We start from the raw sequence: 21,690 nt of genomic DNA, 5'->3' as shown, positions 1-21,690 counted from the left end.
GCCGAGCTGGGGCTGCTGTGCACAGCGAGGGAGCTGCTGCTGCTGCTGCTGCCCCTGCTCTGCCCTGCCCTGGCCAGCCCCAGGGCTGCTTGGGGATGCTCTGTGGTGAGGAGTGTGTCCTGCCAGGACATCTGCTCCCCGGGAAACTGCCCGACATCTGGGCCTCTGCACTGAGGGAACAGCTGCTGCTCCTGCCTGGGCCCCTCTCAGACACCAGCTGGAACATCTGGGTTGGACACTGGAGCAGTGTGGATGCCGTGGGACAGAGAGAGAAATGGCAAGAGTTTCTCACAGTGGCTTGTGAGAATTTTTAGAGAGCTGTTAGGATGTGATAACTTTTTAAGTGTAAACAATCTACAAGTAGTGCTTTTCTACTTCATCTTTCTGGTCTTCTCAAAGACACTGTGTGAAGAAGATGCTTTTGTTAATTAGCCAATCAAATCAAATCTATCATTTCACTCTATAAAACCATGCTATTCTCTTGAATAAAACCTTCTTTACTCTTTCTACAATATGACCTCCTACCTATTCCTGTGTAATTCTCAACACAAAAATGACAGAGCAGGGGCTCTGCACCATCTCTGCAGCAAGGAAGGACATCTGCATTTCCTGTCAGCTGAGAGGAGGCCCAGAGTCAATTCTCCAAGCAGAATCTGCCTGTAAGTGTGAAACTGCCCTGAGAAGAGGCAGTGTTTCCCAGAATTTTTAGCATGTTGCCTAAATGTCTTTCATCTAGGATATCTAGGAGCACAGATAAGAAATTTTTACAACTTTTTGGGTGACTATGCCTTTTGGCAAAATCTTATTTTTTCTTTGCTCATCTAAACATGAAGAATTCTTAATTTGGTGAGCGACAGGTTAATTTGGTGAGTTAACAGGTTAGTGGCTGGGACAACAGTGAATTTAGCCATAAAACTAGAGAGGAAGAGAACTAGAGAATAAATCACAGAGAACAGTTAATACAAATGTGTGAGGTGTGCTCACTGCGATTAGCTGTAGTCATATACAGTCCTGTAATTATTTGAAAATTGTCCAGAAATAAGTTCTCATGAGACCAAAATGAATGCAAAAAATGCTGTTGTGATCTTTTATTGAATCAATGAAATTTATATTAGGCAGTCACTAAATTCCTGTTTACACAACAGACCTTAATGGCTCCAAAGGAAGCGCTCAAATGTAGTCGACAAATAATCCCTATTTATGAAAGCCCCATAATATGCATTTACATAATCCCCACTTTAAAAAGCCATATCAGCTCTAAAGTTCTTCAGCTCAGAGATATGCCCCAGGGGATTAAAAGTAATAAACAAAACAAAGGGAAAAAGATGTACACACACATCCAGCACCATGCAGCACAGCCTGCAGGATTAGCAGACGCAGGAGGAGGCAGGGATAACCCACAGCTCTGCTCGCCCCACTCCACCTCCAGCAGGGCTTGTGCATGTGCACAGAGATGAATACATGCACATGCCCATCTCCACAAGTGGCTCTGCATGACTTGGAGCACGTGTGTGGTGCTGCAGTGTCTCTCTGCATTATGTCTCTCCTGGCTTTCCTGGCTTTCTGCACAGATACGAAATTGGTTCATCCTGTGTGCCCAGGAAGGGCCATAATGAAACAAACAGTCTTACTCGTGTTTTCAGGGGTATGTAGCAGCTTTAGAAAGCAGCTGATAGGACACAGAACTGTGGGTTGTGCACTTTATTTGTGCTCAAGATGACTGGGCAGTTGCTGATATTCCCATGTGACGGATGTGGCATTTTGCTGTCGAGGTGCTGTCCTTGAGATAAGAGCTATGACAGGGCAGGGACCTGCACCAAGAATGTTAATGTTGCTGAAGGGTTTGAATTAAAAAAAAAAAAAGCTGTTCTTTACTGTGGAGAACAAGCTGCTTTTGAAAAGCTGATTATTCAGAAGTGTGAATTTTGGAGACTGATTTCTTACCTTCTGAAATGTTACCTTGTCTTTGCAACTACCCATTGCTTAGGAACAAAATGTTATGAGTCTTGGCTGGTGGAGTCTGAGTTTTGCAATTCTGGTAGTTGGGTCAATCTATATGGGATTCAGTAAAAGTAAGAAAGGGAAAAGAGAATTAATTTCCAGCTTTAGAGAAATACGTTTGCTGCCCGTACATTCTGAATTCTCTGAGTGTCTTTTGCTTCAAACTCTTTGATTAGCATTTATAATATAAATGAGAGCACAGAAGCACAGGAATGTTGGTATTTACCCTCAATGAATGCCAGCATTCAAGTGCTGTGGAGTTTTGTGTGCACAAAACATCCTTGCCCCGAGCTCCCAGCTGTGTGGTCACCCAGCTGTGGTGGTGCTGCAGGCAGAAAGGAGAGTGATGGCTGGTGAGCAGCTGCCTGCCCTGGCCTCTTCCATCTGGCCCAGCCCTTCTCCAAAAGCAAAATGGGATTTTTCTGGTTTGCTGGGGCAGGGTTCAGTGTCCTCTCTTCTCCTTTGCTGCTGCTGCTGTCCCTGCCCACCAGCCCTGGAGAGCTCTGCCCCCCTCACCCTGGGGAAGTCTCTCCTATCTCTGCATAATGGCCAGAAGAAATCTTCACCTTAAACCCAGAGTCATCCCTGAGTGAGGTCAGGGGTATCAGGAGGGCTTAGCACCAGCTGCCCCAGGCACTGAGTGTTTCTTCCCAAAATAACACAGGAGGTTGGTGATTTCACTCTGTGTGTTCTCAGCTCAGTTCCACCTTAATAATGAAGGTTTTTGGTTTCTAGTTGATGAGGATCTCTGCAGTTTACATAAAGCAACCACATAATAAATACTCAGTTTAGAACAGATAAGACCTGGGGGTGAGTTTGGTGGGGTTCAGCAGGAAAGATTATGCATTCAGCAGATGAAGGTGCCCATGGTTGTGGCATCACTTGATTTTGTCATCTAATATCAACTGGAACATGGAGCAGAAGCAGCTGATATTCACTGGGCTGCACTAACAGGAGCTCAGGAATCACCACACCTGCACCTGGTCAGGAACTCTCCTGTGCTTGTCCAGAAATCTGCAAAGGCTGATTGCTGAGGAAGGGGAATTGTACAGAGAATGGTTCATTTTTACATTTTCCAGTCATATTTGGTGCAGGAAATGAGTGTTCCTTTATTCACCCCTCTCCACACTGGTTACTGTAATGATGCACAGTTCCAGATCTGTCCCCACATTTCCCAGGTTGGCTTCCCAAACTGAGATGTTTTGAGAAATGCACAGATACAGAAAAACAGGGAGGCAGAAATTTTCTTTGTGGCAAGGCTGAGGTGCAAGTGTAGGGAGATGAAGGGATGAATCCCTGTAATTTTGTTTTTACTACAAATTATGCCTGGCTTAAACTCTCCACCTCAGGCTTTGATCTGCTGTATTGGTGCTAATCCATATATTTATGTTTTGCCAGTATGGATTTAAAGTGGTGTAATTCAGGTTATTCTCAAGACCAAGAGTCCTTCCTCTGCCTGAACTGTCCCTGTGTCATAATTGTTGCACTTTTGGTGAATTTTCATCAGCCCTTTTGTGATAACTGAGGCAGAAGGTGAGTTCAGAAGGAAGGAAAACATCATTTTTTGATGAAATTAATTTCTCAGGTGAAGATGTGCTTCTGGAGAACAGGAATCAGGCACCAACCTTCAGATTACTCTGCTTCTCCCTGCCCTCACCCCAGCACACTGAGTGTGAACCTGGCTGTGCTCACACTGGAACAGGGGCCTGGAATTCAGCTGCAGAGAGCTGCTGCTGCTGGTGGCTCTTCACTGCTCCCATTCTCAGGGAAAGGGAAGTGGTGAGCAACTGGGGTGGAAGATAAAGCCTGGGACAGCATCTCACTAAGTGCTCTTTTGTATTGATGGTGCCACCAAAAAATTTCATTTCTTCATCTCTTTTTGAGCCAAGCTCAATGATGAAAATATCAAACCTGGCCAGTTCTGAGGCTCATCTTTGACCAACTCACCCACTAACTTCTCTTTGTGTGTTGCTTCTCAGCAGCCTACAGGTTTCTGCCCTCCCTTTGGCAGTTTCATTAGTAATTTAAGTAGTTTTATTAACCTGTGCTTCCTTCAGTCCCATACAGAGCACTTATGGAGGTGGTCCATAATCACCATGGAAACATCAAAACACAGCTGGATGTCTCACCTGGAGGACAAAGTTTTCTTGTGCAAACCAAGGGCATTGAACTGAGTGAGAAGAGCAGGTGCTGCAGGGGACAGACCTTTCCAGCCACGCTGTTGGACAGATTGACACTGCTGCAGCTGGGGCAGGAGGAGCTGAGGAAGAGGAGCCTGCTCGGTGCCCTGGCAGGGTGTTCCACCTCTGAGTCAGCCTACAGGAGTCTCCCCAGCCCCTCGGCCAGACAAGCTGTGCCTTCATTAACTCTTTCCTGTAGGAGACGTAGAAGCCAATTAATTACAACTTAGACTTTATTCCATTAAACTCCTCTGAGCTCCAGGGAAGAGTCTTAAGATTCTACTCTGATCCTGCTGCCACTGACGCCTGTAAAATCTCTCCACAGACCTGGATGGGAAGAGACATTAATTCCAAGTTTGCTTTCAGCCTGGAGCATGGCCAGTGCCAGGAGGGCAGTGCCTCTGGCTGCAGCCCCCCTTCCCAATCACATGCCTTAGGGACATGCACTGTCCTCAGAGAATAGTTTCTGCTGGTTCCAGTGACAATGGACATTCACTGGAGTTACTGTCACAACCTTGCTTCACTGCCTGATCTCAAACTTGCATTCTGCTGCTCCCTATAAAGAAAAACCCTGAGCTGTCCACCTTTCCAACTGAACTGACTTCAGTTAGTTGAATTTTCAAAGAGGGATCATCACATGTGAAATGACAGATACACACAGCTTTGCTTCTAGAAGAGAAATCTTCTCAAGCAGAGATTGTCACAGCTCCACAGAGCTGGCAAGTGGGCAAGTCTTAGGAAAGAGCTGTTCCTCAATCTCCTTTTCATACACTATTTGTGCTTCAAAGAAGGCAGAGGACTGAATGTAGGCTGTGTCCCACTGGACTGTAATGCTGATGAGGCAGGAGTGGCTCCTGCTGTGTCACAGGAGCCAGCTGGGTGCCATCCCCCAGTGGACACTGCAGACATGGCTTTGCACGGGTCCTGAAGCCACAAGCCACTGTGCTCTGCACAGGCAGCTAGGTTTTATTCATGGGCAGATTGCTTGGGTGTTTGGTGTGGAGCAGGCACAAGGTGATGGAAGGAGTGATATTATTTATACAGCGTGTGAAAATGCAGCTGTTCTGTGTGCAGTTTTGGTCACTGCAGTACAAGAAAGCAGGCTATGAAGGAGTGTCCAAAGGAGGGCAATGAAGAAGGTGAAGGGCCTTGAAGGGGAGCTCTGTGAGGAGCAGCTGATCTCACTTTGTCTGTTCAGCTGGAGGAGAGGAGATTGAGGGGAGACTCATCACAGTTACAGCTTTCTTATGAGGGAAAAGGAGAGGCAGGTGCTGATCTCTCTGGTGACCAGTGACAGGACCGGAGGGAATGGCCTGAAGCTGTGTCAGGGAGGTTTTGGTTGGATGTTAAGAAAAGGTTCTGCCCCAGAGGGTGGCTGGGTGCTGGAACAGGCTCCTCAGGGCAGCGGTTACAGCACCAAACATGACAGAGATCAAGAAGTGTTTGGACAACACTCTCAGACATTTAGTGTGACTCTTGGGGATGGTTCTGTGCAGGGCCAGGAGCTGGAATTGATGATCCTTGTGGGTCCCTTCCAACTCAGCTTCTTCTGTTATTCTGTGATTGTGGATGTAGGACAGCAGAGTTCAAAGTCAATTTTCTCTTTGTTCCTGTGTGTTGCAAGTTGTTTACTGGCATGTACCCAGGACTTCTCAGACTGCTTACAGGACTGTCTCATCTAAGCTCTGATCAGTGCCACAACTTGTATTTCTTGTATTTTGTTAACTGTACTGTGGGCCATCAAACTCCCACTGCAGTCAACAGGCCCTCAGGATCTGGTCTTTCTCTCCAGTCATGGTGCAATGATGTGTCATCTCTTCACTCTGGCTACTGTTCTGGACTCCTTTCTTCCCAGTCCCACTTATTTGGGTCAACATTTCCTACAACTTTCTCAACAAAATTCTCAGCAGCAGCACAGAAAATTTTCTTTTTACCTGCTGGGGCTGGCAGCTTGGATGTGCCCCAGTCTGTGACTGTCAGGAAGTGCTGATGGCAGCAGCACAGCATTCCCAGTGGGAATGGAACTCCACTTGCTTTTCAGACACCTGTGTATCCCAAGGATCGTGGGTTCAGGGGCTCTGCCTGTCCCTGAGAGCACAGTGAGCACAGTGAGCACTTCCCTGTCAGCCTGTGCTGCTACCAGCTGCACCCCCACTGCTGGCAAGCCTGGGCTCTGGGCAGGTTTAGACACCTGTTGCAGTTCTTATCTGGGTGAGGCAAGGCTCACAGAACGGTACTACAGACCTGGCAGCTGCCTCAGAGCAAACAGCTGTTTGTTCCTGTGTCAGCACTCTAGCTGGGTGGAGCACCAGCGACATTTTGGGAAGAATTTTCTTTCCATGCTGGGCAGTGACACTGACTTTTGCTAGAATGTGTTCTTTTTTCTTTCAAATTCTTATCCTGAGGTCCTAAAGTTATGTACAGTAACTTAAAGGTAGAACATTAGAAACTGCACTGGTGTGGGAGTTTGTGGACCCCCTTTGCACTGCTTCAGAGCTGCAGCTTCCCCCCAACACTATGAAGTATTTTCATTAGATACCCGACCTCTGGTTCTGATTAAATAACTTGTATAATTAGATTGAGACATCTGCTTATCCCTGGGGGAAGAAATCCCTTTCAGCACTGGACTAAGTCTGATTTGGTTAATTACCTTAGCTGCACTGTATTAATAATAGTTTCTTGATGGAGGAGCTGTGGTGTTAGGTTTATTCCTCCTTACTTTCACAATACTATAGTAAGAAGTTTAGGGATCAGGAATCAGGCACTGAGCCCAGTATTTCCCTCCTCTTTTCACTCATGTCAACACTCTCCCTCCTTTTACTCTTTCAATATTCCCTGTTTTACCTGCCTGTGAATAGTTCCCAGGTTCTTTGTTGTACATGTAAGGATAATCTATTCCAGTGGCTGCTCAAAGCAATGCATCCTGTGGTACTTGTGAGTAATTAAAATTCTCAGGGTTCTTCAGCACTGTGAATCTCTCTCAGCAAATGATTACCATTGGCACTGCTGTTTTCCAGCTCACCCTCCAGAAGCAGAGCAGATGGACAAGGTGGAAGAGGGGAAGAGCAGTGTGGGAATGCTCTCGCTCTGCAGACACTGTCCTTTTCCTCTGGCGCCTGCCAGGTTGAACCTCTGAGGAAGCTGCACTGCAAAACTCCCCCACAATGGCAGAAAACCCAGATTCCTTCAGTCAAGCTTGACCAAAAGTGAACAAACACGTGCTGGAAAAGAAGAAACTGAGATTGGTATGCAAGTTTGGAAGAACCATCCTCAGAAGAGGCAGGAGCTCTGGGGCTGAGCTGCTGGTGGACTCTGTCCTTGGGGGGTGCTGACAGTGGCCAGGGCCCTCCCTGCACACCCACCAGCCACAGCACCCCAAAATCTGAGCTGGTTATTTAAATAGGCTGATCTGGGGGCCCAAAAGCACTTCTGGCAGTGAAGTTGGCACTTCTGGCAATGTTATGCAATGGAACCTTTTTCCATCCACAGATGGAAATACCTAATAAGATATAAACCATCTATTTGATAACCAAGCTGTTACAGAACTAGAGATTCAGACTTCCCAGGGAAAATTCAATCCTCAGAACCAATAGTATTTACTATTTATATGACTTGCCAGCCTATCTAAAGGCTCATCCTTTTCAGAATGCTCTATGGGTAGCCAGAAGGTGCTTTCAGAAAGAATTGTCCAGATGCTTTTCAAAGTACAAAAATATATTAGTGCAGAATTTAGTTGTAACACTAAATCTGTGACTTTTAGAAAAAGGTAATCTGGGTGGAAATCGTGGGTGAGGAGAGGCACAGGCACAGGCACATAACATCAAATGCCTGCAGGAGGTCAGGGGAATAATGCTCTGTCCAGCAATAGAGGTGTAGGAAGGACTGTCAGGACAGCACAAAGCTCACCCAGTGCCTCTCCAGAATAGTCCCAGGGCCTGACAGCTTGCAGAGATCTCCCATGACAGAAGTGAGGTTTGTTATTCAATAGCCAGTAGCCTTTTTTAACCCTTCCATAATTTTGTCTGGCTTTTTTTTTTTTTTCTATTTATGTAAACCTTCAGCATGCACAGCATTCTGCAGCAAAGATTTCTGCAGATAAATGACACACTGTGCAAGGAGCCACCTTCTCCTGTTTGAAGAACCAGAACCAGTGAACAAGTCACCTCTGGTTGACTTCTTCATGCTGCTCACAATTGCAGAGATTGCTTGCAGTCCTGCAGTCACATTTCTCAGGCTGAGGAATCACAGCCTGTGGAGCTGTGCCTCCTGTGGATGCTGCTCTATACCCCACACCAACCTTGATGCACATTTCTGAATATTTTCAATGTAAATAAATTCTTTGTCAACAAGGGGAGGGAAAGAATTGAACAATTTACCTGGATTTCTGTGACCTGTGTTCCCAAAACTTCTGGGCCACCCAAAGCAGCAGTCAGGAGAGAAGTGCCTCTCAACTGCTGTGGGGCAAATACATTCCATTGGAAAATATTTAAAGGCAACAAAACTGAACAGTCTGGTTTTGGTTAGCATCTGAGCTAGCCCTTTGCTGGGCAAATGATATCAATAAGCTTTCTCACATTCCTTGTGAAAAACCAGCAGGGAGGAGGGCAGGCACTGTGAAGGAGGCAGAAGCAGCAGGAGTGCTCAGCACAGCATCCAAGGACTGGGCTCCTGCCACACCAGTTCCAGTTTGCTCTGAGGAACTTTTTGCCTCTTTTTTTTTAGGTCAGAAGTCGAGTACAGGTTGGATTTTATCCTGGGTACTTTTCATTCCTTGTAACTTTCACATGGAAGCATGAAATATAGCCGGATACATTTCAAGCAGGGCAATGGATTACCTTGTACCGACATGCAGGCCCAAGGTGTCCATTATTTATAGACCTCATTTTCTTGGAGCAGATTTGCATAGATGAGCTCCCAGTGGATGACAGGCCAGAGCTGTGAGGCTCACGAGTTTACAGGGAGCAGGATAATCCAGCAGCCAGGCATCACTTCGTGTTATGTAGCACCAAGACTGAACCAACCTGGCCACAGGTTGTGGAAGAGTCTGGGGGGAAAAGGGGGCAGAGGAAAATGTTGCTGAGTTCTGGGGGCGATGTGTCGTGATTCCTCACATCACTTGGTCACTGTGACTGCTTAGCAAGTCCAGTGACCACATCCAGCTCTTCCAGCGCTGTGCAGCCACAGTGGGTTTGGGGGATTCAGGTCCTGTCAGGGGGCTGAGGTCTCATCTTGTCACTTGGAGTAGCTTTCAGCTGGAGAGGAAGCAAACTGCTTTGTCAGAAGCTGCACAAACACTCCTGTAGCAGGCTGGAAACAGACCCAGCCAGGTGTCAGCCGGGTGGATTGCTGCTGTTGTCATCAAATGAATCAAAGTATTGATCTGCCAGGAGCCAGAATGTCAAGGGAGGCTTGTTGGGGAGACTTGTTGTTTCTCTCACTGGTGGCAGCTCAGAAATGGTCCTTTGGGGATGAGGCTCAGCAGTGCATGTGGAGGGAGAAGGGTCTGTCTGGTTCCTGTGTGCAGCTCAGCTCTGGAGCCAGGGAGCCCCCACTGTGAGGGAAAAGGGACCACAGTGGTTACTGCTCCTGAGAGAAAAGTGTCACAAAAGCCATAGAAGCCAGCAGCTCATGAGAAGGGCTCAGTGGCTCTTGTTCCCTTCTGCAGGGAGAAACTTCTGAGAGTTCTCAGAAGCTTCTGAGTGAAGAGAACACGCTGGTGGCAGGGAGTGATGGGCTGGCACAAGCCATACTGTGCTGCTGTGCTCTGGCACTCCTGCTCCTGAGCAGGGTTTGCCAGGGGTGGGACCCCACTCCTCTCTCTGCTCCCTGCCAGCTGCAGCTGTTCCTGCACAGCCCTGCACAGGAGCAAGCTGTCACCAGCGACAGTCTGAGCAATGTTAGATCCAATTGCACAAAGCTGGATCATGTACCACAAAACCAGATTTGCTTAGCTAATCCTTTGATTGATTTTCAAGGCCTTGCTGAGACTAAAAGACTATTAAGGGATTTGTGCTGGTGGCACCTCCCAGCACAGGAACCAACTCCCCTGCCGTGCACCTGATGTTTCCTGGCCATGGCCTGAGACCCTTCCCAGCACAGATCAGTCCTTAGCTCCCCCATTTAAATTCTATCAACCTTCTCCTTGCTGAGGCTCTATCTGGAAGGTGAACACTCATGCACAGAGGTCTCACAGCGTGCCAAGTGCCAGTGCAGCTCTCCAGGCACAGGCTGCAGCTGGGCATCGCACAGAGATGGGGATCCCACCCAGTCAGGTGTGGAATGCTGACCCCTTGCCCTGCCTCTGAGGGTCTCTCATCACAGCCCTCAGGAACTTCAGCCCATTGTGCTTTTTTCCCTAAAATTTTCCTCTTGATCTTTGAATCTCACTGTCCAAAATTCCCTTCCCCATCTCACAGAGCGTTGGTGCTGCCTTGTGCTCAGTCTGGCAGAAGCCCTGCACCACTCCTCATTGTTCCCTCTTTCCCTGCTTCAACATCCCCAGCCCAGTTTGGATGGGGTACAATGTGCTGAGTGTGCAGACCTGAAACACTTGCTCTTGCCTTTGACTACTCATGTGCCTGCCTGTTTTTCCCAGCACCTGCCTCCTCATGTCCAGATCCAAACTCCAGATAATGTAGCCTGGCTAGCCTCCTGGGCAGGGCTGTGTATGCTGGGAGAAATGCTGGCCTTGAAAATTGGGTGTGAGTCTGTGGGATTCCTCAGATGCTTTCTGCCACTGGGATTGTCTGGAAGATGCTGAAGTCAGGCTCTCCTTTGCAGATATCTCAAGTTTACACCAGAAATCATGCCCAGTGCCTGGCAGGCCACTGTCCTGGGCATGGTACACCAAGACACAAGCAGTGATGTCATAGGAGCTCTCCAAGGAGATTTTTTAAGTGGCTCTGATCACTGCTCCACTGCAGACTTTGCCCAGGGCTGGGGGGCCCTGCTGAGCCCCAGCAGAGACCATCTTCAGCACATGAAGATGAAGCACGTGGTGCTGGGCACGGAGGAGGATCTGGGCATGCTTGGCAGTGGTGGAATAATCCTGAGGCATACAGAAAAACCCAATGCCAGCCCTCTCCCTGGTGCTGGCACAGTGCTGCCCTGTGGCCCTGGCACAGGAGACCAGGCAAGAAGTGGAGCAGGGAGATGCAGCCTCCTGCCTTTCCTCTCTTGGTTCTGCTACAGCTGCAGACATGGAAGTTTTGGGCTGCACCCAGTTTATGCAGTCCTGAGCATCACCACCCAGTGCTGAGCATCACCACCCAGTCTGCTCACCTGGCACAAACAAAAACCAAAAAGTTTTCCAGCAGAGCAGGGGGTGGCCTGTGGGACACAGAGCTTTCAGCACTCAGATGCTGCTGGCAGATCCACGCAGAGCTGCAGCACGGGGCAGGCCAGCAGCCTCTCAGCCATGTGTGCCAGGTGATGCCTGTCCCAGTCCCAGGGCACACCTGTGCACAGTGCAGGAGACCCACCACAGACTGCAAGCTGAGCCAGCTGAAAAGGAGGTTCTTAACAGCACCTTGAAAGAGGATGAAAAACTCAGGGGAGGGCTTTCATTTGCCCGAGGCAAATGAAAAGATCCCAAACCAAGACGTGATTCTAAAGAACCAAACTCTTTTTCTGGCTCCAATGCCACTTCTTTTCCTTACTACAGGGCTGAGAAGTATCACAGATCTGGTAGCTTTTGTTGATATGACTTAAAGAGCAGTGCACCTACTGAAAAGAAGTGTACAGAATGGGAATGAAGGTCTGGTGAGGTTCCCAGAACAGGGAATGCTCCAGCACAAGCTTTGGAGGGTTTTTCAATGAGCACATGAAGCAACTTTGCTGCTTGTGAGGATGCTCAGGAAGGGGAGAAACAAGAGACTGCAGACCATTTCGTGTTGGTATCAGCTCCATGTTACACAGTGGAGTAAACAGTGTGAAACACCTGTGTAACAGGGGCTTACTGAAAGTAGGTAGTGCCAAACAATTCCAAAATACTGTTTCACCCGAGACAATGACGTTGCAGCTGCTGGGATTAATTTTTATTGCAATAAAACAGTTGATATAATGCTGCATAATGAGCTTAAAGCAGGGAACTCAGAGCAAGGCTCCCAAGGGGCAGAGCAGCAGGGGCTGGTGAGCAGGGCAGAGCCCAGGTTCACCATCAGGGGCTGCCTGCCCTGGCACTGGCACTGCCGAGCCACAAGTGGGGTGCAGACTGCACCCACAGAGGGTCTGGTTCACAGACACGTTCCTCTTGTAGGGCAGAGATGGACAGCAGGATTTTGTGAGCCTCTAACTTCAAAAGATTGGTGGCCATGAGAGGCAGACCATACAGGCTGCCTCGTTCCTGCTTTCCAAAATAGTATGAGAATTGTGAAGCTGCAAGACAGGAATGTGGGCAGAGACCTGACAGATCCCTGTAGCTCAGCTGAGCAAAGCCCTGTTAATAACCTGAAACCCCCGAGGGAGGGAGGGACAGCCAGTTCTGGTTTTGCTTAACCAGGGTCTCCTGCCATTACAACATTATAATATCAAAGAACTTTGTGTTGAGAACTAGATACAGCAGCAAGCGCACCCCCAAAAAAGGACCAGTCCTTAAGATCTCAGTGGAGTTTGCTGCAGGAGGGTAGAATTTAAGTCACAGTCTGGAGAAACAAAGAGGACAGAATCAGTCCCTAATTACCTCTCATTTCATGTGAATATGCAGGAGGATGAGGAGAGGGAGGGGCAGGAGACACAAGCATGAGAAGCAGTGATGTGGAGCTGGGGAAGGGAAAGTTTGGACTAGATGCAAGGGGAAAAAAAAGCCTTAAAAATGCCTGATGTAATACATTTCTACAGGCAGCGGGCTAAAAATGTAGTCACAGGAAATATTTCCACAAAAATCAGATGCAGTTTGGGCAGGGGAGTTGCCATGAATGATTCAGTGAAGGGCCTGGCTCAGAGCTCTGGCAGGACCCAGCTGTCCATCCCAGCCCACCCTCCTCAGTCACTGCTGGTGGTTTCCAGACAGCCCTGGGTACTCAGTGCCTCTGCTGGGGAAATGAGTGGACTCTGCTCATGTAACCAAGGCATCATTTTCAGCAAGAGTTCTTTGGGTATTTAACATACTAATATTTAAAAAAGAACAGAGATGTGTTATTTAGAAAACACTCCAGAAGGCGAACTCTTTTTCCAGGAAAAATGTATTTGCAGGAAGCAGCAGGTGCTGCTGTGTTTTAATCTAAGTTCAGAGACTCCTGTTGGAGCTCCAGTGCTGATTACTCCCCATAAATCATGCTCAGCCTCACATCCCCTCTGTCATATCAAGGTACCCTCCATGAACACAGCCAGTCAGACATCCACTCCACTGATCATGCTCACTCAGGCTCCCACTCAGCCCTCCCCAGCCAGCCTGCAGCTGCATCACTCTTCAGTGTCCACAGATGTTTACAGTTTTTGTTCCAAATAACCTCAAACTGCAAACAGAAGGTGGGTCCTAGATACAATAGATTAATAATGTAAAAAATCAAATCTTGTGACCCAAACCCCAAGTAACAAAGATGTTCTGAAATAAAAAATGTTAATATGGAATGTTTTGCGCAATTAGGAATAACCTTATTAATAATTTGAATATTTTCCAATGAATTGTCTAGCCTATCTCTCATGAGACTAACTTCAAACAGTTTGAGAATTAGAGCTTGGCTGCATTTGTTATGGATGGAGCCAGACAACAAGAACAAGGAAACCAAATGGTAACATGAATTTCAGTGAAAACATGATTCTACTCTGTTGGTGAACTAATGGTTTGGCTGAGAATGTACATTTACCAGACTGTCCCTTTGTATGGAATGAATCAAATCCAATTTCCTATCATCAGACTCATAGATGTCTGCAAAGAAAAATGTTTAATTGAGTTAACTTTAACACTGAATTTTAAAGTTTGCTGATTGTGGATTGCTTTACTGCCCAGGTTTCTCCCCTAGTCTGAGGTGTTACTTCTGCATTTCAGGAATTAAGCAAGAGGCACATCTGGCTAACAGGTTGTTTTGGAGGAGACTACACAGAAATAATTGAAGGAATTTGGACCTGGCCTAAAATCTCTGAGACTGGAGCCTCCTTTATCTGGCCAGGATCCAGGAAGAAGTGCCTCCATATTTATTTAACAGTGAGAATATGTCAGTTTGTACAAAAATATGGAAGTTCTAATAATCTCAAGGTTACCCTTACAGTTGTGGTAGGCTTTAATGAGAAGCACTGCCTCCCATGGGAGATGAACTAGTGGTTCCAGCCACAGCAGTCTGATAAAAACTCCCACTAACAACAAATATCTTTCCACCTGGCCTTGTGCTTAGCTACTTCCTAAAGGAGCTGTCTAAAGTCAGGAGGAGCTGCTTTGGGCTCACAGCTCAACCTTTGAGTTTCGGGAGTGGGCCTGTCCACAGCTGAGGAGTCTTCTGGTTCCTTCCCACCAAAAAACTTGTTTATTGTAGCCTCAGATGAATCTTTCCTACAACTGTGGTTAACCTCTTCCTATAGTTAGGCTGCTTATGATTCACCTATGCTAAGTATTTTGCAATTAAACTCCCCCATAGAGCAAACCAAGCCTTTATTACAGCTGCAGAAGTCTTCTTTGTCTGGCTGAACCGGGTCTTCTACTTTTGTTCCCATGACTTTTCCCTAATAAGTTTGCAAGCTCTCATCCCTGGATTGCTGCTGGGACCATAAGCTTTCATGAGATGGTTTTATAGTACAGACAGAAAAGGTGGTGGTGCTGGCACTGGGGGGTCTTTCAGTCTGCTTCATGTAGGTCTCTATTCTTTGAGGTGAGTAATTTGTTCTATGGTGAAAAACAATGATTTTATGAGATGGGTCAATCATACATTTTCCTCTAGCAAAATGAGCCCCCCAAAAAGACCAAGGTACATGTCTCAGGATGTGGCTGAAATCACAAACAAGCAACTGGCAAAAAAAGGACATCTATCACAGTGAAAAAAAGTCTGTGCCACGCCAACAGCTCCAAAAATAATGCAGGAAAACAAGATCTAAAATGTTATATCACAGTGAAAGACACTTCTGAGTAAAAATCAGTATTGACAATAATCTAATTATTGGTAAAATCTATTAGGAAAACATTTTATGTTCTGAAAGACTACTCACAGTTCAGTAACAATCCCTCAGGTTTTCTATATGAGGGCTTAAAAGCTTTTCAATAAATTCAGGGGAAGAAAATAATGGTTTAGTTCCAAGTCTAAGCCAAAGTTTGCTGTGTAGTTAAAAAGAGTAAATGAACTTGTGGATGTGACTCCTCTGTTTCCTTCTCACACAGTGTCTTCTTCACTTGAACGACAGAGCACAGAACCTGAACACGAGGGCTTCATGTTTTATTAATGGTGTCCAATTCATTTCCTGTTTTCATGCTGATAACCTACTGAGGGAGAGGAAGGGAACTCAGGTGGCAAGACCTCAGATCCATTTTTCTTATACCCATGAACAGTTCACAAGTGGGTATTTCACTAGAAAAATCTCTTTATTGCATGTATTACTGCATTCTCTGGGAAGCTTCCCTGGGATGGCTGCTCTGCTGCTGGCATACACCTCTGAAAGAATAAATGTTTTCAAGGCAAGTTCTCTTCAAGGTGAAAGCTTTTAGGTCTTAGTTCAGTCAGGGCCCAGTAGTTATTTTCACTACTGTCCTTTCCACAGGACGAACCTCATAATACACCAAATTACTACCCTGGCAGAAATCTCAAACAAAATTCATATTATATTGTTCTCTGTTTCTAGAAATACCAATTAATCCCCCATTAAGACAAAGCACCACAGTTGTCAGCCCAGTAGATATTCCCAGATTTTTTTAAACTAAAATAATGTTATTAGTCCTGCAGAATGAAGACATCAGTGTTCAACACAGAATCCCCATTTTCCCTTTTCTCAAGCTGATAATACAACAAAGGCCTGGGTCTGATGAAATACTCCTGCAGTTAACATAAAATAAATCCAGAGGAGAAAAACTAAAATTCCCCAGTAAATTCTTGTACTGGCTGGAGATGCCCGAGTCTGTCTCAATGCTCCTCATTCCCTCAGAGCAGCAAATGCTTTAACAGCAATGACTTGCCTCCGAGCAGCTGCTTCCTATAACACCCCTTGGCCACTTTCCCAACAAGAAGAAATCCCTTTCTCTGCACAGCCTGAGAGCTGCCAGTGTGGTCATGCTCCGTGGCCGGGGGTGGGGCTGCACCACTGAGCTCCTGGGGTTTCTTTTAGGACATTTTTCTTTGAAAGATAACCAGAACTGCAGTGAGATTGTAACCTCCATTGGGTTGGCAGGCAGACGTGTGCCTGGAGGTGCAAGTGCAAGTGTGTGGTCTTGGGTGTGGGGAAGAAAGGAGAAGGGTGGTGACCTGAATGTTGGAATGGAGTTCAGAGCAGACTGTTTTTGGCTTCCTTTTTGTGCCTTTTTTTTTTTTTTTTTTTTTTTTTTTTTTTTTTTTTTTTTTTTGCCTTTCCTTGTGTTGGGAACACCAGGCATGCAAATGCAGGAGTTCCCTGGCCCAGCAGTAAGGGAATGAGAGCACAGCAGTGGTGTGTCCCCTTCTGCTTTAGGAGCCTCCTGCCACATTTTCAAGCCTTCCTCTGAAACAATGAGGGTTAGAAATAGCATTATTTTTTACAATGAGTATGGGGATTCTCATGTAAGTGAGGGCTGGTGGAGCTAGAACATACAGGACAATCCAAATGCTGCAATCATACTTTTAAAACATGAAAACTGGCAATTTGATTTTCCTGCTATAAACATTGAGCTTGGACCTAATATACACAAACCTCTATGTCCCACTTGAGACTCAGTGCTCAATTTTTATGTGTCTCAATTATACAGACCTGGGCTTCTAGGGCTGAAAGAGAGAGAGAGAGGACTAGAGCACTCCTAAAAACAGACAATTTTTTTTTACATATTGCCAATCTCCAGTGACAGAGGTTCCATATGTTTTCATGTTTTCTATTTAGTCATCCTTCCTGCTCATTTCCAGATGCACAGCAGCTGGAAAAAGTCTCCCAGATTTCACTGAAACACTGGCTACTGTTCAGTGGAGTGTGTGAATTACTTTGTGCCTTCAAATGACCCTCATGCTTGGGCATCTGAGTACAGAATTTGATTTTTCATTTTTTTGGAAATGGAAATGAAAGCTTAGATTGAATTTTCAAGCAATGAAATGAAAGTGTTAGGCAGTGCAAAGCATTAGAGAAGCTGTCATTACTGAAGGTCTGACTGGGCACAAAGACAAGAAGCCACATTCCCATCCCTAGCACTGAGATATCTATTGCAAATAAAACTTTGTGAGTGCTTGGCTCACCCAACCCACCTGGCATTGCTGACAGTTCTGTTCTCTTTTTGAAGTTTTACCTGAGGATCGTTTCCCCACAGAGGTGCATGGCTCTGTGTTTAAATATCCTGCAGACCTGTAGCTATTGACTCCCCATACTCACTACCTCTGTGTTTGCTTATGCTGTGCTTCAACACCAGAAAACAATGATGTCCTTTGTGGAGGCAGCAGATATAATAATAATAAAAATAATCATCATAATCCATGTGAGAGGTTTTCTGACTGAGGGGGAAAATTAATCAGTTTGAAATCACTGACCTTTCTTTACAGTCATCTGCCACTTTGAATACTGATTATTCTTGTGTTGGGCTGTAAGAGGATGGATTTTTATCACTGGAAACAGAAGAGCCACCAACTCTCAAGGCATCACCAGGCTCTGCAGACAGGTATTGTCATAGGGTGGCATGTTATGTAACAACTCCTTAAATGCAAGTTACTCTACATTCTTGGCAGCAGACCACATAAAATTTCCCTTCAGATGTTGATGGGCTAAAAAAAAAATTAAAAGAAAAAAAAAATATATGAAAATCACCTTATCATTTACAATGCAAATCTTGGAATGAAAGTTAGTAAATTAAACTAGAGATTCACCTAAATTAAGCTGGCATTCTATTCTGGTGCTTCAAACTCTGAAAACATTGCTGGCTGACAAAACAAGCCCTGGAATGATTAGCAAAAACCCTCCTTCAGAGGCAGCAGACGAGCAATCCCTTTGAACCTTCACAGCACATCATAAACGCTCAGCAGAGTTACAGTGTGGCAGTCCCAGTGCTATCAATTATTTACCCTTTTTCTGTTTACCTTCAGGCAGCAAGTAATTATTTTTAAATATTAATTTAGTTGTGTCATGTACAGTTTGTGGTTTAGCCCTGAGATCTGAGATACAGAAAAGCAAACTGCATCTCAAATCACATTTAGCTGGTGACGCATTGATAGCTGGATCCCCACTTCAGCTCCTCAGCAGCTACACTCAACTTCTCCCATCGTTAAAAACTCTCTTCATTGCAGGAAAGTGAAAGCAATTTTCTTAATAGGAAAAGACACCTTTTTTTTTTTAGCCTAAAAGTCTCAGAAATTGAAAAATCAATTTCATTTTGAAAAGTTTGTTTTATTCTAAAAAGTTTGGTTTTTTTCAAGTGAAGATTCTTTTTCTCTCCCTCTTTTTGTTTCCCACAGAATTTTCCCCAGAGTGTTGATTTTTCTTTATCCTCAGCTAATTTAGGCCACAAAGAAGTTGACTGCTGTTTCTGCAGCCCCAAGAGAAAAAGGTCTTGGAGACAAGTCTCACCTTCCTGCACTGAAATCACCACTTTTTGGAACCTGAAAAGAGAGGATGATTCTTGTCAGCTCATATAAATGCTTCTCCACAGGGGACTGGTTCTTTCTTTTTAAAAGTTTATACCAGATAAAAAAAAAAACAAATACTCATTTTGATGTCTCTGCATGAAGGCACATATGAGATCAATGCAGTATTGAGTTCACAGCAAACTGCTGCTTCCACTGATGACAACAAGGTTGGGATCTTCCTGAAGAAAACATTTTGGAATTTTGGCATAATTTGGTTTGCCCTGTTGCACTTTCAGCTTTTATTTTTTTTAGCAGAAATTCTTGCAAAAAGCTTTGATTTGAGCTGTTTGTGAGACAGAATCAAGGAGAACTGGAGCTCTGACAGTCAAATCTGTGCAATGTCACAGGTATGGCTGGTGTTCTGATGGCACTTGTCAGCCCCAGCCCCCATTTCCCATCCTTCAAGGTTCTACATGGTTCTATCAGCACCAGAAGCAGCTCCTGACAAAGAACATGCAGTCACAGTTTGAACTGAGAAACAAAAATGAGAAAAACCAAAAGAAGAGTCAGGAACAAGCTAAGGTGTAACACCATTCCAGTGAAGGAATGTTTGTAAAATCACCTAGTGAATATCATTGTTTCATGAAGGGAAAAAACACTTCTGTTGGAACCAAAGTGTCACAAAAGTAGTCTTCAAACCTACAGTAAAATCCTGAAAATAGAAATTTACTGTTAGCTATTAAGGCAAATATGCTTGAAATTGTTAGAAGATCAGTTGTAGAATTCACTTGAGCCACATGTGGTAAACACTGCGGGCTTGTCACAGCCTGTACTTTATTTTGCCTGTCTGTAGATGCCTCCACAGCAACATGACACAAACTGGAGGAACAGAGTGAGGCTCCTGATCACTATTTAAAATAATGAACTTCCACAACTTCTGTCTGATCCATGGGCACTTTGTCAGTGTTTGCAAACATCTTTGAGCCAGGGAAATAACTTTTTTTTTTTTTGGCTTGAAACAGCAGTGACCAAATCCTGTCTGGGCAGATGCCAAGTTTCTCTTAGTCTTGGTGAAGACATTTAGATCCCATCATTTAACTAAATCACTTGTCCAAGGTGAATGAGGCTGAAGAACCCATTTGTGTGTTGAGGGTAATGATGGTGATTCTGCTCTTCTCACCAGCTGTATCCTGTTCCTGAAGTAGGCAGAAAACCACAGATCCCAAAAAGGAATCAGATCTTTCAAAAGCTGAAGCTGAAGCAGCATGGACCAGGTCTGGAAACAGCAGGAAATATGAAATACCAATGCTGTGTCACTCTTGAGTGCACCATACCTTGCTGCATTCCCTGCAGAGTAAAGTGCAGCAATCACACACCCAGGTTTTGTCAATTCAAGTTCTGTGGGAGCTTGACAAGACCCAAACATCCAAATTCAGACTTCAGCCTAGATCTCTTCTGTTCACAGAGGTGAATCTCCCAATTTATTGATGTGATGCCATTGTGAAGCAAATAGCAATGCCCGTGATGCTTTATAAATTTTATGTGGTCACCTGCTACTTTTTGACACGACTTTCTACAGGCAATTCAAACATATGTAGGTAGAAAAACTTTTGTGCCTGAGAGCCCCTCAATTTATTCATCTTTTAAGAGTTATTCACACACATAAAGCTATTCTGTGTGTGTGAATCTGGCTGGTTCCCGAGGCAGAGGAGGGCTGAGGAAGAGGAAGTCAGAAGAAGGAAGGCTGAGGAGGAAGGCTGAGGTTGAGGAGGTGGAGGAAGAGGGAAGGGCTGAGGAGGAGGAAGACCAAGGAGCAGAAGGGTTGAGGAGGAGGAAGGCTGAAGAGGAGCAGGGGGTGAGGGAAGGGCTGAGGAGGAGAAAGGGCTGAAGAGAAGAAAGGCTGAGGAGGAGGAGAAGGAAGGCCAAGGGAAGGGCTGAGGAGGAGAAAGGCGGAGGAGGAAGGCTGAGGGAACAGCTGAGCAGGAGGAAGGCTGAGGAGGAGGAAGAGGAGGAGGAGGAATGCTGAGGAGAAAGAAGGATGAGGAGGAGAAGAGGGATGGCTGAGGGAAGGACTGAGCAGGAGGAAGGGCGAGGAGGAGGAACAGGAGGAGGAGGAACAGGAGGAGGAGGAAGAAGAGGAGGAGGAGGGCTGAGGGAAGGGCTGAAGAGAAGTATGGCTGAGCAGGAGGAAGGCTGAGGTGGAGGAAAGCTGAGGAGGAGAAGGAAGGCTGAGGAGAAAGAAGGATGAGGAGGAGAAGGATGGCTGAGGGAAGGACTGAGCAGGAGGAAGGTTGAGGAGGAGGAAAGCTGAGGAGGAGGAAGGCTGAGGAGAAAGAAGGATGAGGAGGAGAAGGATGGCTGAGGGAAGGACTGAGCAGGAGGAAGGCCGAGGAGGAGGAAGAGGAGGAGAAGGGCTGAGGGAAGGGCTGAAGAGAAGTAGGGCTGAGCAGGAGAAAGGCCGAGGAGGAGGCTGAGGGAAGGGCTGAGGAGGAGTAAGACTAAGAAGGAGAAAGGCTGAGGAGGAGGGCTGAGGGAAGGACTGAGGAGGAGGAGGAAGGCCGAGGAGGAGGAGGAGGAAGTGGCGCGGGCGGGCGGTGCTGTCCGCGGTGCTGAAGGCCGCCCCAGCCTCGCTGCCCGGCCCGGCCCGGCCCGGCCCTGCCCTGCCCTGCCCGCTCCCGGGCGCACGGAACCGTTCGGGGCCGTCTGGAACCGTTCAGGGCCGTTCGGGGCCGTTCAGAGCCGTTCGGGGCCGTTCAGAGCCGTTCAGGGCCTTTCAGAGCCGTTTGGAGCCGTTCGGAGCTATTCAGAACTGTTCGGAGCCGTTCGGGGCCATCCGAAACCGTTCAAGGCCGTTTGGAACC

The 21,690-nt window shown here is 46.3% G+C and overlaps 1 long non-coding RNA gene across 6 annotated transcripts; it reads right to left on the bottom strand.

Moving 5' to 3' along the window:
• On the bottom strand, positions 1 to 21,360 carry LOC135285780 (uncharacterized). Of its 6 annotated transcripts, none has more exons than XR_010350483.1 (3): positions 18,134 to 18,955; positions 17,801 to 18,031; positions 1 to 7,402 (listed from the first exon to the last, which is right to left on the bottom strand). It is a non-coding gene; the product is annotated as an uncharacterized LOC135285780 (long non-coding RNA). The 6 variants fall into 6 exon arrangements; XR_010350482.1 differs by lacking the exon at positions 1 to 7,402 and adding an exon at positions 14,754 to 14,997; XR_010350481.1 differs by lacking the exon at positions 1 to 7,402 and adding an exon at positions 18,968 to 21,360 and having other exon boundaries at positions 15,011 to 18,031; positions 18,134 to 18,862.
• Between the last annotated feature and the right edge of the window lie 330 nt (positions 21,361 to 21,690).

The sequence above is a fragment of the Passer domesticus genome, chromosome 24 (genome assembly GCF_036417665.1).
Source record: "Passer domesticus isolate bPasDom1 chromosome 24, bPasDom1.hap1, whole genome shotgun sequence".
NCBI lineage: Eukaryota > Metazoa > Chordata > Aves > Passeriformes > Passeridae > Passer > Passer domesticus.
Note: the sequence above shows the minus strand (reverse complement) of the source record. Positions and strands in the feature narration are given on the sequence as shown.